This window comes from Cupressus sempervirens, chromosome 7 (genome assembly GCF_028749045.1).
Source record: "Cupressus sempervirens isolate cs-2001-9-10 chromosome 7, ASM2874904v1, whole genome shotgun sequence".
In the NCBI taxonomy this organism is placed as follows: Eukaryota; Viridiplantae; Streptophyta; class Pinopsida; order Cupressales; family Cupressaceae; genus Cupressus; species Cupressus sempervirens.
This window is the reverse complement of record NC_143124.1, coordinates 673,269,627-673,277,336: the sequence shown is the minus strand read 5'-3', so window position 1 is coordinate 673,277,336 and position 7,710 is coordinate 673,269,627.

The window sequence follows — 7,710 nt, the reverse complement described above, 5'->3', positions numbered from 1 at the left end:
AACCCTAGACGTTTCACCCACTTTGATTTGATTTTTATAGACATGCACTTGGTCAATGTCTTTATCAGTAGTTTCTTCTGAAAGATTGTCAAACTCATATTCATGAGAATCGGTGCTACATGGTGAGAGACTATAGAACTCCCCAACAGTGATAGGGACATACTCTCCTTTAGCCTCTGGATTCTTACACAAATACTCAATATGGCATGACTAACTAGATTCTCCCTTTTCTGAATGATATTTGAGTTGCTCAATATTGTCCTTAGAAGAATCACTAGTATCATCCATAGTGCTAACACATGGCACAAAGTCATCTAGCTCAGTAAAGAATTTAGTGAGATCATAAGGAATAGGATGAGGGTAGGAATCCTCATTATCTGATTCTTCCTCTTGAGTATCTGACTCAGCTTGTGACTCATTTTTAGATGAACTTTTAGGTTTGGGGATGAATTGATTTGATCCCAAATGGAAAGGGACCTTCTTAAACCCTAGGCCAGTTGTATCACTGTTACTTTGAGCTTTTGCTTTGATAGGATCAATTAGGCCATTGTTATTGCACCTAATAGGGCCAGCTCCCTAGTAACCAAAATGCTTCATAAGCTTAAGACTAGGTCCATATTTCTTAAGAGTGATTTCTCGAGCTTGTTCTGTTAGGTCCATTGGAGCCTCTTCTTTGTAAAGCCATACAAAAATGGCTTTGCTTTCACTTTCATCTTCTAAGGAAACTATAGCCTTGAAAAAAGAGCCATTAAAATTGGTCTGAGGTGTCAGCACGAATGGCTTCTTTTCTTCTGAGGGCCTCCCATAATGTCGAGGGGACTCTAGAAGAGATGTTAATGATAGCACTGGTTCCATGTGGTACTCTCCCATACCATTTTTTTTTCAATTTAAATGACTGCTCAATTTGTTTTAGCTTATTTTCATGACAATCAGTAGACTCATGGTTAGCATGGATGAAAGAATCAGCAGCTTTGAGCATATTGTAGGTGTAGCTAGTAGTGACAGGAATAGTAACTTCGGAGCCATGAAATGGGAATTTGATGCATTGGTGGTATGTGGATGGCACAACACGCATCTCATTTATCCATGGCCATCCCAATAGAATTTTTTAGGCTAAGGGAATGTCAAGCACCTGACAAGTGACATCCCTTTCGACAGGACCGATGCGAATTGGTAAAATAACAAGACCTAGTGACTTTTGTTCCACTTTATCGTATGCTTTAATAGTGATCTTTTTTTGAGGATCAATAGAGTCCTCAAAATAATCCAATTGTCTAAGTAGAGCAGCAAAGACAATATTTAGGCCAATGCTATTGTCAATGAGTACTTGATGAACATGTGTCTGGTGGATCATAACCTTAATGTATAGAGGTTGATTGTGTGGATGATTCAGCGAGTTGTCATCCTCCTCGGAGAAGGTCATAAGATAAGGTGAGGTTAGGTGACCTACCATGGATTGAAATTGCTCAAGATCAAGATCTTGAGGAATGTTTGCCTCAGTGAGGGCTTTGTCCAAAATTTGCCTATGAGCAGGCGATATTTTAAGCAACTCCAAGATGGAAATCTAAGCATTAGTTCGTTTCAACTGATCTAGAACACTATAACTGGTTCTAGTCAAGTTCGTTGTGTGTTTTGCACCTTTACCAGATGGACCAGCAAGGGCTTTGTCTTTGTGTTGTTCAAGATTTGAAGTAGGAGGTGCAGGGCCTTTGAGCATCAACCTCACATGAGAGTGAGTAATAGTGTTAGCACAGTGTTGCAAAGATGCATTATCTATCTTATTGGAAGTAGGGCTCTCAAGACAAATGGTGTCTTGGGTTTGTCATTATCTTGCTTGCCCTTTATGGTAATAATGTCATAGTATTCAGAATCTATAGGTTCAACCATGTGAATGACATTGTCATCATTGGAATATGTATAGTTGACCTTATTGTAGGGTTCTAGTTTCGAAGTATCTCCTTTTTCATATGCTGGGAAAGGCTCTTTGACCGCCTTGTGGTCCAAGTTTTTGTTATGTCCATCTACCACAAGATCACCAGCATCAATCATGTCCTGGACTTTATGACACAAGTTTATACAGTTTCTGGTTTTGTGTCCCTTGTTTTGGTGATACTCACAAAATGAGGTTTCATTCCACCATGGTGGACGTGGTTGTGGATGATAGGGATGAGGGTTATCCATTGGTGAGATAAGCTTGTGTTGTAGCAATGTTTTGTAAACCACATCCAAAGGTTCTCCCAAAGATGTATACTCTCTCTTGGGTCATTTTGTCCATGAGTTTCTCAGTTTGTTCCCAGATGCCTTATTGTTAGGGGGAGTCTTCTCAATATTTTTGGCCACTTTGAGGTAGCCTGTGAGATTAAATTCCATTTTAGCAAGTTTGGGTGTGACATTGTCAACAAACTCATCATGTACAATTTCTCGATTCTTGTTGACATGTTTGGTTTTATCCCTGTTGGAAGTGGAACCTTGTTTTGTGTCTCTCTGAAGAGTGAGCTCACCTTTCTTGACAATAAATTTTTTGATATGGATAGCATGTGTAATCATGTCTTCAAAGGTATGTGGACCTTGTAGTTGGACTCTATACCCAAAATCAACCAAGAGGTTATTAGTGAAAATGTCAAGCTTCTCCATTTCTAGGATTTTATGGGAATAGTTAGTGTATAGTTGTCTCCACTGTTGGGTGATGCGATATGCTCCCCTGCCCACAGGTGGTTAATTATTTGGTGTTCCATGTTCACTAACAGTCATGGCTTTTGGTGCAATGCCAAAACCAGGCTCTGATACCAATTGTTAGATTGTGGTGACTGATCAGTAAAGTACTATACATATTATGGCCGACATATGACCGACATGTTATAACCCTAAAGAGGTTTAATACTTGTATAAAAGGGCTTAGGCTTGGGTATTTTTCATAATGTTGTGATACGAAATTGGTTCTTGCGGCGGTATTGAGCCGTAAAGGATTACAGATTGTAATCAGGTTGTAATCACTAGATTGTAATAAGATTGGACTTGCTGTTTGATGGACGTAGCCCAGGGATTGGGTGAACCATGTTAAATCTTGGTGCCTTGTGTTCATTTCTGTGTGTTCTATTATTTTTTGTTATTGGTTATATTTGCATGTAGTTTTTATTTCTATCCGTGGTTTAACCTAACAAGTGGTATCAGAGCAAGGTTGTCTTTCAGTTATCCTCTGCAAGAAAGTCTCACGGTTAAGTGGGAGTCTCACAGTTGAGTGGGAGCGATGGCAAATGAGGTTAAGTTGAGGGTTGACAGATTTAATGGGCAGAACTTCCAGTTATGGAAGATGCAAATGGAAGACTATTTATATCAGAAGGATTTATGGAAGCTGTTGGAAGGAAAAGCCAAGAATCAGGGAACTATGTCAGAGGCTGAATGGGATCTTTTGGACAGAAAGGCACTCGAAAGCATTCGGTTATGCTTGGCACCATCGGTGGCATTTAATATTAGAAAAGCAAAGACGATAGAAGATTTGATGAAAACCCTAGCGACACTGTATGAAAAGCCCTCCACTTCAAATAAGGTATTTCTCATGAAGCATTTATTAAATATGAAAATGGTAGAAGGTGGATCTGTTGCAGATCATTTAAATGAGTTTAATACTATTACTAGTCAATTATCTTCTGTGGGTATCAATTTTGATGAAGAAATTAGGGCTCTCTTGATTTTGTGTTCTTTGCCTGAAAGCTGGAATGGCTTGGTAATGGTGGTGCATAATTCTGTTCCTAGATCTAGTACCCTAAAATATGATGATGTGATCGGTCTTATTTTAAGTGAGGAAAATTGTAGAAAATCCTCAGGTGGATCTACATCAAGAAGTGCTTTAAATGCACAAAGCAGGGGCAGAATGACTGAAAGAGGAAGTAACTCTGGAAATCGTGGGAAATAAAGAGGAAAGTCAAAGGGGAGGAGGTTTCAATCGAGAGGAACAAATGATTGCTGGTACTGTAGGAAACCAAGGCACAAAAAGAAAGATTGTTGGAATCGAAAGAAAAATGAAGGAGATAAATCAGATGGAGACAAGAGGCAAATGTGGTAACTAAAAAATTGGAAGAGGATGCTTTGCTTCTGTCTTTAGAGAGTGTTGATGATTCATGGGTTTTAGATTCTGGTGCTTCATTTCATGCTACACCTCATAGAGGTTATTTCATTGATTATGTCCAAGGGGATTTTGGGCTTGTTTATTTGGGGGATAATGAACCCTGTCAGATTGTTGGAAAGGGAAAAATTAAGATTAAGTTGCAGAATGGGAATCATTGGCTACTACATGAGGTAAGACATGTTCCAAAACTAAGTAGAAATTTAATTTTAGTAGGGCAACTTGGTGATGAGGGTTGTGTAGTTACTTTTAATGATAAAAATTGGAAGGTTTCAAAAGTTTCCCTGATAGTAGCAAAAGGTGTGAAATTAGGCACCTTATATCTTTGGATAGGTCATATTTTTCCTTCTACTTTGATTGTTTCAGAGAAATATGAATATTCAAGAACAATTACTGCAGTTGAGCAGGGAGAACAAATAGCTGTTGTAGATTCTGATACAACGTTGTGGCACAATAGACTTGGGTACATGATTGAGAAAGGTATGAAAGTACTTCATTCAAGGAAAGTTTTACCAGGTCTAAAATGTGTGATTATGGATTTCTGTGAAAGTTGTGTGTATGGAAAACAAAAGAGAGTGAGTTTTGTAAAGACAGGGAAGGAAAACAAAAAGGAGAAATTAGAGCTTGTGCATACAGATGTATGGGGACCGGCTCAAGTATCTTCCCTTGGTGGCTCTCATTATTATGTTACATTTATTGATGAAACAACTAGAAAAGTATGGGTTTATTTCCTTAGACAGAAATCTGATGTATTTCAAACTTTTAAGAAATGGAAATGCTTAGTTGAAAATGAGACTGGTAAGAAATTAAAATGTCTCAGATCTGATAATGGTGGTGAGTATTGCAATCATTAATTTGAAGATTATTGCTCCACTAATGGTATTCATAGACAAAAAATTGTTCCAAGGACTCCACAGGAAAATGGAGTGGCTGAACGCATGAACAGGAATATAATGGAGCGCGAAAGGAGCATGAGGTTGCATGCTAGGTTGCCCTTACACATGTGGGCGGAGGCTGTCAATACTATAGTATATTTGATTAATAGAGGTCCCTCTACTCCTTTGGGCTATGGTATTCCAGAGGAAGCATGGACTGGTAAGAAGGTGAGTTATTCTTTTCTCAAGACCTTTGGTTGTGAAGCTTTTGTTCATATAGACTCTGAAAATAGAACCAAGCTAGAAGCTAAATGAAAGAAATGTGTCTTTGTTGGATATGGCATTAATGAATTTGGTTATAGGCTTTGGGATTTTGAAAATCTTAAAATTATTAGAAGTCGGGATGTCATATTCAATGAAAAAGTGTTGTACAAAGATCTGTTGCAGCAACATGAGAAGAAAGAAGATGATTATGTAGTGTTAGATGATACTCCAAAAGCTGATGTTCCAGCCATTCCTCATGATGTGCAACAACTGCAACAACAAATACCACACACACCAATGAATGTTAGATGGTCAACAAGGCAAATTAGACCTCCACAAAGGTTTTCTCCCTCTTTGTATTCTATTTTACTTACTGATGCTGGTGAACCTGAAAGTTATGATGAAGCTGTGCATGTGGATACTAAGATTCAGTGGGAGGCTGCAATGAAAGATGAAATGGACTCTTTGCTGAAAAATAAGACATGGGATTTGTGCAAGTTGCCTGCAAGTAAAAAGGCTTTACAGAATAAGTGGGTTTATAGGTTGAAAGAAGAGGAAGGAGGTAAGAAAAGATTTAAGGCTAGGTTAGTTGTAAAAGGATTTGCACAGAAAAAAGGAATTCATTTTGATGAGATCTTTTCTGCTGTTGTTAAAATGACTTCTATTCGTACTGTTTTAAGTCTTGTGGCTACTAAAGATTTGCATTTAGAGCAGATGGATGTTAAAACAACCTTTCTTCATGGTGATTTGGATGAAGAAATATATATGGCTCAGCCATAGGGTTTTGAGGTCAAAGGTAAGGAGAACTTAGTGTGCAAATTGAAGAAAAGTTTATATGGCTTGAAGCAAGCACCTCGGCAACGGTATCTAAAATTTGACAATTTTATACATGAGCATGGATATAATAGGTGTCATTTAGATTACTGTGTTTATTTTAAGAGGTTGGATGATGATAGCTACATTATTTTATGTTTATATGTTGATGATATGCTTGTAGCTGGGTCTAACATGGATCATATTAAGGGGCTGAAACGCCAATTAGCACATGCATTTGCTATTAAGGATTTGGGGGCAGCAAAACAAATCCTTGGTATGCAAATTTGTAGAGATAGGAAGAATAGAACCTTGACGCTATCTCAGGCTGATTATGTTGAGAAGGTGTTGCAACGTTTCTCTATGGAGAATGCTAAAGCTGTCAGCACACCTTTACCTGGTCATTTGAAATTGACTAAGGAGATGTGTCCCAAGACACAGGAAGAGGAGGATAAGATGTCCCAGGTACCCTATGCTTCAGCTCTAGGAAGTTTGATATATGCTATGGTATGCACTAGGCTAGATATTGCACATGCAGTGGGAGTCGTTAGCAGGTATATGAGTCATCCAGGATTTGAGCATTGGAATGTTGTCAAGTGGATTCTCAAATATTTGAGAGGAACATCCAATAAGTGTTTACACTTTGGGGGCTCTACTACTAATTTACAGGGCTATGTTGACTCAAATTTGGCTGGGGATATTGATACCAGGTGGAGTACTACAGGTTATGTCTTTACTGTTGGTGGGGCAGCCGTGAGCTGGGTTTCTAGGTTACAGAAGATTAATCATCTCTCCACTACAGAGGTAGAGTATGTTGCTGCTACAGAGGCAGCCAAAGAGATGATATGGCTTCAATTCTTCTTGGAAGAATTGGGACATCCTCAGAAGGATAATTATTTGTTCACAGATAGTCAGAGTGCCATTCATCTTGCTAAGAATTCAGCTCTGCATTCTAAGACCAAACACATACAGTTGCGGTACCATTTCATTCGGTCAGTTTTGGAGGATGGATAGTTAAAGCTAGAGAAGATACATACCAATGACAATCTAGCAAATATGTTGACAAAGGTTGTAACAAGGGAGAAGCTGAACTCCTCTTCAGCTTCGGTTGGTCTTTTAGACTGAACATGAATAAAAGAACAGTAGAGTCTAAGATGGTTTGATCCAGTGGGAGCCCCATGTGGTAGTGGTATTGCTATAGGATCAGTCTCCAAGTGGGAGATTTTTGTTTAGTGTGGAGCCTGATTAGTCCCCAAGTGGGAGATTGTTAGATTGTGGTGACTGATCAAGAAAGTACTGTACATACATGGTAGCTGACATATTATGGCTGGCATATGATCAACATGTTATAACCCTAAAGCGGTTTAATACTTGTATAAAAGGGCTTAGGCTTGGGTATTTTTCATAATGTTGTGATACAAAATTGGTTCTTGCGGTAGTATTGAGCTATAAGGGATTACAGATTGTAATCAGGTTGTAATCACTGGATTGTAATAAGATCGGACTTGCTGTTTGGTGGACGTAGCCCAGGGATTGGGTGAACCATGTTAAATCTTGGTGCCTTGTGTTCATTTCTGTGTGTTCTATTATTTTTTGTTATTGGTTATATTTGCATGTAGTTTTTATTTCTGTCCA